The sequence below is a fragment of the Acipenser ruthenus genome, chromosome 13, assembly GCF_902713425.1.
Source record: "Acipenser ruthenus chromosome 13, fAciRut3.2 maternal haplotype, whole genome shotgun sequence".
Lineage (NCBI taxonomy): Eukaryota > Metazoa > Chordata > Actinopteri > Acipenseriformes > Acipenseridae > Acipenser > Acipenser ruthenus.
This window is the reverse complement of record NC_081201.1, coordinates 14,891,362-14,901,361: the sequence shown is the minus strand read 5'-3', so window position 1 is coordinate 14,901,361 and position 10,000 is coordinate 14,891,362.

The following is a 10,000-nucleotide window of genomic DNA, read 5'->3' as shown; positions in this document are numbered from 1 at the left end:
CGAAAAACTTCTCCGACCACCATTAATAATACTGGCCCAATTACCTCCCAAAAAGTAACATAAAATTCTTTAGGGAGACCATCTCCCCCTGGCACTTTCCTATCTGCCATTTTATTAAGCGCACTTTTCAACTCAGCAACAGTGACCGGTCTCTCCAAACTCTCTCTCACCTCATCAGACAGCCTGACATGCACTTTATCCAAAAAAGAGGCCGCAACCTCCTCATTAACCTCTTTTTCTGAAAATAATTCTTTATAAAAATTACTAGCACAGTCTAGCATGCCCTCTGTATCCACCACCGTGATCCCATCTTTCCCCTTTAAACCCCTGATCACCCTCTTTTTTTGTTCACCCTTCACCTGTTTAAAAAAATATGAACTACATGTCTCATGTTTTTCTAAAAAATCCCCCTTACACCTAAACAAAAAATTACTCGCCCTTTTTTCCCACACCACCCTCATCTTATCCTTAAGTTCCCTTGCCTTTTCAAAATCAAAATTACCCCCTGTGTTTCCCCTTATATACACCCCCTCCAAATCCTTCTGTAACCCCAAAACCGCTCTCTGCTCCTTCCTCCTTCTATTCCTGCAGAATTGTTGAGTAAGTATCTTAATTTTTCCCTTTACCCCCTCCCACCAAACTAGAACAGAATCACAATAACACAACATTTCAACCCATCCCTTAAAATGAAACACAAAAAGCTCCCTAAACGTTTTATCTTCCAATACCTCACAATTAAATTTCCAAAACCCGCCACCAAACACCGGTGTTGTGAAACTAATAATACATTTTAAACTATCGTGATCTGAAAACCATAACGGAGATGTATTGCAAAAACTAACAGACAACACATTTGAAACAAAAAAATAATCTAATCTACTTTTTGCCCCCCTTGAATTTCTCCATGTGATCCCTTCCAACCCTGGATTACATTTTTTAAAACTATCCACTAAACTAAAAAGTACTATAATACCTTTTAACACCCCCACCGTATAATCGTGCACATTCCCCTTATCTAATGATACATTAAAATCCCCTCCCAAAACTATATGTCTATTTGTCACAAGGAGATCCTTTATGGCAACAAAACAGTCCTTTCTAGAAACCAAATCAGTAGGTGCATATACATTAATCAGTCTCAGCTTTTGACCTCTCCAGTTCACATCCACACACAGAATGCGCCCTGGCAGTACTGAAATGCATTGCACTACCTCCATCTCCTTGTCCTTTAATAACACCCCTACCCCAGATGAATGCACCCCCCCCACACTCCACCTTGACTCCCCTCCCCCCCAGTCTTTTGTGTACAAAGCAATATCAGAAGCATCCCTTAAATGAACCTCTTGCAAAAAACAAAAAGAAAATGACAAAGAATTTAAATAAAGAAACACAGAAACTCTCTTATTATAACCCCTCAAACCTCTTACATTCATAGAAATAAAAGATAAAGACATAATGCACTAAAAAAGATATGAAAAGCAAAAAAAATAAACCATCATTCACAAGTGAGAAAACCACAAAAAACCCCTCAAACCATTAGTCCCAAAAAGTCTATCCCTAGAAAGGGCCCATACCTTCTGTATCCACATAACTCCTCTCATTTTGTTCCTCTGGTAACCCCATGCCTGAGTCATAAGGACCTGGACTCACCGGTGAAAGACATAAAACTGCCGACTGCAGCACCTCTTCCTCCAAACCAGTGTCCGGTATCATGGAAGATGATGAAGAAACCGACCCAGATACCTCCTCTGCAGTCCCTGACTCCACTAAACATAACTGCTGGGAAGAAACCGCCTCTAAGCCCATGCGCTGCACGCCCACTATCTTCTTTGGAGTCCCCTCTAAACCAACAGACGCTGTCTCATGCTCCACTTCTTTGTTCCTCTTCCTCCCCTTTCCCCTTCCTTTTCCTTTTCCCTGAACCAAAATCTGCTCCGTCGTATCAGTCACGCCATCAGGGGTATCTCCCCACGACACTCCTTCCATTTCTTCTTCACCACCTTTTACCTTATCACCTTCTGCTGCCCCTCCGTCAGGCACAGCAATGTGCCTCATCTCCTTCAACACTTTTTCAATTGGAGGCATGTCATCCACCACTTCCAATCCATCTGTCTCATGGCCCCGTGCAACATCAGCATATGTCTGCTTCCGCTTAGGACAATTTTTAAACAAATGCCCTTCTTCTCCACAGACATTACAGCTCTTATTTTTCTGACAGTCTTTTGAAACATGTCCCAGTTCTCCACAGTTCCTGCATCTCTCTTGTGTACACCCGACCTCTATATGGCCAAAACTGGAACATTTTCTGCAGAACAGGGGCTGCCGTGAATAAAACAGATAACCCCTATCTGCTCCAATAAAGAAATTTGCGGGGGGATGACGGAACCCATCATATCCTCCCTCCTCTTGCCGAAGCAGCACCTGAAACTGTCTCTTCCCGTTCCAAATTTTAAAGCCGTCTCTAAGTAACTTTGCCCCGGAAATCACATCTACATACCTGGACAGGAAAGCACTTATGGCTAAATCCGACACATATGGATTGTACATATGTACTGTTATAATCCGGAAATTTGTTTTAGCCAAGGACTCCACGGAAAAAAAAGATAAAGGCTCTTGATCCTCTTTAGCATTACAAGTATCAAGAAGATACTGAAAAGCTTGTGCGCTATGCAAAGTGACGTCCAAAAATTTCGATGTTCCATTCCTTTGTAAACAAAAGATTTCTTCCGGCTCAAAATTCAAAACTCCCAGCAATACTTCACGGATAAATTGTTCTCTATCCAGCATCTCTTCCTCCGCTCTTCCCTTCCACAAAAATCTTGCAGTATTCCTAAGCCCAGCCCGACCAGCTGACTTAAATGGATTGTTGTAGGTCATCCTGCACACCGCCTTCTCTTTCTCCTAGTGAACAAATGCTGCGGTCATGCCACACACACCTGATCTGAGCCAAGAGGCCGAGAAGCGATGCCCACAATGGTTTTGACCAAACGCCCCGGGCGCGGCCGCCCGCCGGAGCTGCCGGGGTACTCGCTTCTTGGACTGAGGGGAAAAATGGGAAAAAGAAAAAAAAAAGAAAAAGAAAAAAAAAGGTGCCAGGCTCTAATTATTAACACGGCCGGCGCCGCTGTGCTCGTTCTGCTTTTAAACCCATGTCGAGCCCCACCCCGAGGGGCAGGGCTAGCCAAAAATTGCATTGAACTCATAAATGCTCCTCTCCACGGAAATCTTTAGTAAAATACTCTTTTATTGAGATTTTACATTTTTTTACATTTACACCCATTCGTTTTTTCATTCATTTTACATTTCTTTTAAAGATGACATTCATGCATACAGACATACATTTTGTTTTAAAAGCATTTAAAACACATTTAAAAACACCAAGACAATTGTGCTTTGTACATGGTTAAAACAGACACAGATTAAAATCAACATGAAAAAAACCTGTGCTGTTTTAAAAGTGACTGGAAAAAAAGAACCATCTATAAAAAACCAGTGCTTGTGAGGGCCGGGGAGTGCTCTCTAAAAAGGTTCAAAAGTGAACATAAAACTAGATCTAAAACAGGGACAGGGGAAAAGGGACAGTGTATAAAACAGTGAGTTAAAATTCTAAAATTTTAAAACACTTAAAATGTAACTTTTAATAGTTAACATTAAAAATCTTTTAGATACATAAAACAAAACAAAACAAAAATCAAATAAAACATTCAAAATAAATCAAATCAAAATCCATAAAACTGAAACAAAAAGACTACATAAAACCAGGGCACCGTTCAAAAACGGTCATGCCAGCTAAAAAGGGCGGAATGCTGGCATGACAAAATAAATAAAAGGCTTAGCGGTGCCCCGTAGTCCCGCTCCTAGGAGCTAGCGGTTCCAGTTTTTTTCCCTTATTCCATCTTCACGTCCTGAAGTCCGGCGATCCTCCACTCCGCGCAGGCCTTGTCCTTCCCGAGGGTCCGGATGTCCAGAATTACAAAGTCCTTGATAAGAGTTTGTGCCCTTCTGGTCGTGGTGATAGTGTCTAGCTCCTGCTTGTGATAGACACAGACGTTACGGCCTTCCCACAGGATCTGCTTGACAACATTGATGACACGCCAAACGCACTTAGCTGTGCTGGTAGTGATTCCTCCCGCAGGCCCATAGAGCACAGTCTCAGCGGTCATCTTGGCCGTGTCAGCAAACCTGTTTAGGAAGACAGAGACAGAGAGCCAGACACTGCCAGCCACATCACACTCCCAGAAGATATGGGCTGGTGTTTCTCTCTTGCGGCACTTTGCATAGGGGCATGTTTCTACTTGGGCTAGTCCCCTCCTGAACATGAACGCTCGAGTGGGGAGTGCACTGTGGACGGTGTTCCATGCTATATCCTTCTGGACATTACTGAGGCAGCTGTGAGACACATTCTCCCAGATTTTTTGGCTTTGGGTGAGGGAGAAAGTAGCTACTTTTTCAATTTCCTGGGAACCGGCAAGATATTTAGTTACAGCCTTGTATTCCCAGGAGGCCAATTTTGCTTTATCTAAGCCCAATTTATATATAGTGTCCCTTAAGGTTCTATAATACAATGGGGGGTCCCAGGAGTACGGCACGGTGTTATCAATAGTGCAGAGGCCCAAGGCCCTGAGACAGGTGGCAAAATAGAAACGATTCATGTAACATACCTTCCTGTCCAGGGCCTGGATGTTCTTGATAGTTTGCGTGAGCCCCTGCACTCGGGTGAGCTGCACAACGTCCGGGACCCCCTTACCTCCCTTCTTGTCGGCTTTACTCAGAGTGGCTCGCTTTGCCCTCTCCATCTTGCTGCCCCAGATAAAGCGGTGGATAATGCGGTCCACCACTTTTTTGGTGGTCCTGTCTGGGGGAAAGATTTTTCCTACATAAGAGAGGATGGGGAACAGTATAGACTTGGTTATTAATACTCTACCCGTCATTGTTAAGGATCTTGTGCTCCATCCGCCAATCTTTTTACGGACCTGGTTAATGGCCGCCGTCCAGCTCTGGGCCCCCGAGCTATTGTTCTCGAAAATGAGGCCCAGAATCTTGATTTTGTCCTTTTTGACAGGGTACATGTCCGACAGTTCCCTATCTACCTGCCAATTTTTAGACACGTAGACTTCGCTCTTGGACTTATTAATCACTGCCCCGGTCGCCGTGCAGTACTTCTCAAGGATATTACTAATCCGAGGTACCGACGATGTGTTGGTGCAAATGAGTGACACATCGTCCATATATGCTGTTGTTTTGACCTGGACCCCGTTGGATCCAGGCAGCTGGAAACCAGTTATATTGGTATCCCTACGAATTGCCTGCAGGAGGGGTTCAATGCACACGACATATAGCAGTGGGGATAGTGGGCAACCCTGTCTGACCCCTGACTGGATAGATATTTTACCAGTCAGGTGCCTGTTCACCAAGACTCGGGTACTAATGTTTGTATATATGGTTTTAACCCACTCCCTAAGTCCAGGAGCGAATTTCATCTGGTCCATCACTTTGTACATATATTCATGGCTTACCCTATCGAACGCCTTCTCCTGGTCAAGGTTGAACAGGCAGAGGGGATGGTTCCGTTCTCTAGAATAAGCCAGAATGTCCCTTGTTAACATTAAAATATCCGTGATGGACCTCCCTGGGACGCCACAAGCCTGGTCAGGGCCAATGACCAAAGGGAGGTGTACTTGTAGCCGGAGCATCAGAGCTTTGGCTAGTATCTTGTAATCCACGCAAAGGAGGCTGATTGGGCGCCAATTCCGTAGATCTTTAACTTCCCCTTTCTTATGAAGGAGAGTAATTACACTCTCCCGCATAGAAGGGCCCAACCGCTTCTCCCTGTAGACCGCTCTGTAGACCTCCGCTAAATGGACTTTTAGCGTGTCCCAAAAAAGATGGTAATACTCACCCGGGATGCCATCTGGACCTGGCGTCTTACCGGTGTTCATGGTCTTAACCGCCTGGGTGAGCTCCTCCAGCGTGAGTTCTGGGTCCTTCTCCTCCTCCTCCTCGTCCCGCACCGAGTCAGGCTCCAACTGGCTCAGGAACCACTCTATCAGGGTGTCATCTGTAGCTTTGATGTTATACAGGTCCCTATAGAAGTTCTCTACCACTTTTTTCACTCCCTCACTATCCTCTACTATCCTCCCCCTGCTGTCGAGCATGGAGGACATCAAGTGCCGCTTCTCCCTCGTTTTCTGGAAGAAGAAGCGAGTACACTTTTCGTCTTCCTCCATTTTTTGCACTTTTGCATTGTGCATGACCTTTCGTTGTTCCTCCCTACAAAGCACTGAAAGATCTAGCTTGGTCTGGGCTATCTCGTCGCTTACAGGGAACCCCCGAAGCTGAAGCAGGCTCAGACGCTGGAGGGCAGCATTCAGGTATTTATATTTGGCCCTCCTTTCTTTTGCTTTCCTCTTGCCTGCTGCTATGAAATAACCCTTAGTTCTCATTTTGACCATCTCCCACCACTCTATAGGGGAGTTGAATAGGTCACGCAAAGTGGTCCACTCAACAAGCCTGCTCTTATAGGCTGCAGCTATGGAGGGGTCATCGAGTAAGGAGGTGTTTAATTTCCAGACCCCTGACCCCATCTGGGAGGTCTGAGGGACCTGCAATGTTACCTGCAGGAGCCTATGGTCAGAGAAGAAGACGGCCTGGGTGTCTACTGCCGTCTTCGTAAGGGAGCTGGTATGCAGGACGAGATCTATACGGGAGAAGGAGGTCCCAGATGAGCTCACCCAGGTAAAGGGAGGCACCAGGTCCTTACCTGCATCACACAGGGAGAAATCAGATATTACGGAGGACAAAACTCTACTAGAGCGGTCGTTGCGTGGCCTGCTCCGGTCTACGTCCCTCAGAGCACAATTGAAGTCACCTGACACGATGACGGGTACGTTCCCCAGCAGGAGTGGACGCAGCTGTGGAAAAAATTGAACTCTTTCGTTTTGGTTAGTGGGTGCGTAGACATTGACCAGTCTGAGGGGAGTGTTGTTGTATGTCACATCCACGCTCAGAATTCTACCAGGTTCTACCTCCCTGCTGCTGCGGGAGGTAATAAATGGGTTTTTAAACAGGATACCTACTCCGTCGGCTCTGGCTATGTTGGAGCCCGACCAGAAGGAGTCCCCCAGGGTCCAACTCTCCTTCAGGTCCCTATAATCAGGGCTCGACGAAATACCACACTCCTGCAGAAAGATGAGATCTGCTTTCAAGTTAGCTAGATAGTTTAGTACATCAAATCTTTTTTGTGTCTCCCTGATGCTCCTGACATTAACAGACACACATATCAGGGCCATCAGGGTAGCTAACAAGAAAAGGAGTCGCTGCGTCCACCCCATAGCGACTATGATTGGGAGGTCGGGACACTCTTCCTACTCTTAGCTCTACGCTTGCTTCGAGGGGGCTTGGGCTTATTTGCAACTCCCATCACCCCTGAGAAGGTACTCACTGCTGCCTCGTCCAAGAAGGCACCGTCTTTATATGCACAGTACGTGGAGTTGTTGGGGCTATTCAACTCCCCACAAGGTAAGTCTGGTGGAACTTGCTCAGGGCCCCTCGGAACGTGTGGGTCAGCTTTGTCCTGGGGGGGGGTTATGACAGACAGCATTCTTTGGCTGTTACCGTCTGTTGAATTGGAGCTGTTAGCAGACTTCTGGCTTACCGCGTCCAGGGGTATTCCCATGTCCTCCAGTGCTGTATCTAGGAGGACCTCTAGGGGGCCCCTGGTTTTGCCCATACAAGGGAGGGGGTCAAGGATGCTTTGAAGGGAGGCCCTTCGCTTGAAGAGGGTCATTGCTACCGAGGTACTGCTGGTCAGGGAAGGTGTTGACCCCGACCTCTCCCTCGGTGCATTAGTGAACACCTCTTCTGCGAGGTGTGCTAGGGTTTGTGCCAACGACTGGGAAGGCTGGCTGGGGATGCCCTGGCTGGCTGCTACCTGCCCACTAGGCGGCAGTGTAGCCGTCCCACTCGCCTCCGTCTCTGCCTGCGAGGGCAAGACTGGGGACTTTGTGTGGACATTAGCTGGTTTTGGATCTATGGGGGCCACCTGCAACTTGCTGTCTTTGATCCTGATCTTCTTTCTTTTCCCCCCCTCGTCTCTACCCTTTCTTTTCCCCACCCTCTGCAGGTTCTTCACTCCCTTCCCCTCCTTCTCACTCTCACTTTCACTGTCGCTTTCGCTTTCCTCCCCCACGGACTCAATCCTTATGGCGTCATAACGAGAGCCGAGGGGGAGTGCTGGCGCTGAGAGGGCCCTACTCAGGGGGGGGCCGCTGCTGGGTCCGGGCTCCCTCCCTGCCTCGTGTTCTGCATCAGAGGAGCTACTGGAGGAGCTAGTGGAGTAGCTGTTGTACTCTCTCTCTGGGCTGGGGGAAGGGGTCCTCGTAAAACGGGACATGTCTCGGGGGCGGGGGGGTGAGGGGGGTGCTGGTGATGATGGTGGTGCTGGAGTCTGGGTCTTGGATACTGTTGGTGGTGATGTGGACTGATCTTTGTTACTTGCTCCCTCTTCCTGCTCAGGCCTAGGCTTGTTCGTATTTGCCTTGCTGGCTCTGGCCATGTTGGCATAGGAAGAGGGGCAGTCCTTAAACAGGTGCCCCTTCTTTCCACACAAATTGCACTGCCTCTCTTCTCTGCAGTGGCTGGTCTCGTGGGGGGCGCCGCAGTTCCTGCACTTGACTACAGTACACGCGGCCGCCAGGTGTCCTAATTCCCCACATTTCCTGCAGAGTTTTGGCATCCCATTATAGAATACCAGCCCTCTGTTGGGCCCTAACACTATGGAGTTTGGAATGTGGCGGACGCCTCCAATGCCCGATGGATCAACATTAAGGCGTACCAGCCACTTTCTGGCTCCTGTCCAAACCCCATCTTCGTCTGTAATTTTCCTCCCTTCTGATGACACCCTCCCATAGCGGTTAAGCCATGTTGTAATATCATAGTCGCTAACAGCCTCATTGAAAAATTGGACAGTAACAACTTTCATTTCTCTGTCTGTCAGTGCATCCACACAAAATTCTTTGTATGGAGCGAGATATTTATTCTCCCCCCAAAAGGACCACATTTCTTGTAACTTTTGGGGGTTCCTAAAACTGACCTCAAACACTTCCTTAAGCCCTGGCAATTTCACCAAACAATTCAAGTCAGAAGGGGAAAAACCCATACCCCTCTGAAGAATGGTCCGGCTGAACTCCAGTCTCGTCAGTCCTGGTTCCGTTTCCTCTTGCTGGGTCCTTGTGAAGCGCACCGCATTGTGCCTCCTAGTCTACTGGGTTGGCCGGAACGCCATCCTTCAGCTGGCTCCTCCGATTGGGGTGGGAGAAGCCTCTGGACGTCCGGGTTGTCTCTCTCTACGGAAAAGAAACAACGTAAGCAGCAAATCTGGGCAGTTGAAGGAACTATTACTTTAGTCCCTGAGGAGATGGTCGCCTCGCAAGAGGGACCCCCTCCCCAGGTGAACGGTGTCCTTCCCTGGCGGAGTAGGGGGCGCTGCTTGGCACCGAGACCACGTAGGAAGAATCGTGGCTGTGACGCCTCCTCGGGGTCCGGGGCCGCCCTCTGCTCCTCCCAGATGGCGCCCTCTGCTGGGCGCCTGCTGCTCTCTCGGTCTGGATCTCGATTACAATCAAGGGCTGGGGATGAGGTCGTCTAGGTCATCAAAGGGTCCTCAAAGGTCGTCTGGATGGTAGGTCCTCCTTCTCTCTAACTCCAGGAACGTCTGGAAAAGCCTGAAAAAGAAAAAAACTGGAACCGCCTGAAAAAGAAAAAACTGCTCTCAACAGTCAACAAAATCTTGAAAGACCCTCGGCCTGGATTGGGCAAGCCAAAACCAGACTGAGCATTAGTCTTCCAAAAAGTTGCCGAGCTGAAGAAAGCCAGTCAAAAATAAAAAAAAAAATTCTGTTCCTCCTCACCCGAACAAACCTCTCACAGACCCTCGGAGGGAGCGGGCAATGCCACTACCCTCTAAGCATTAGTCTTAGAAAGATTTATTCGAACTGAAGAG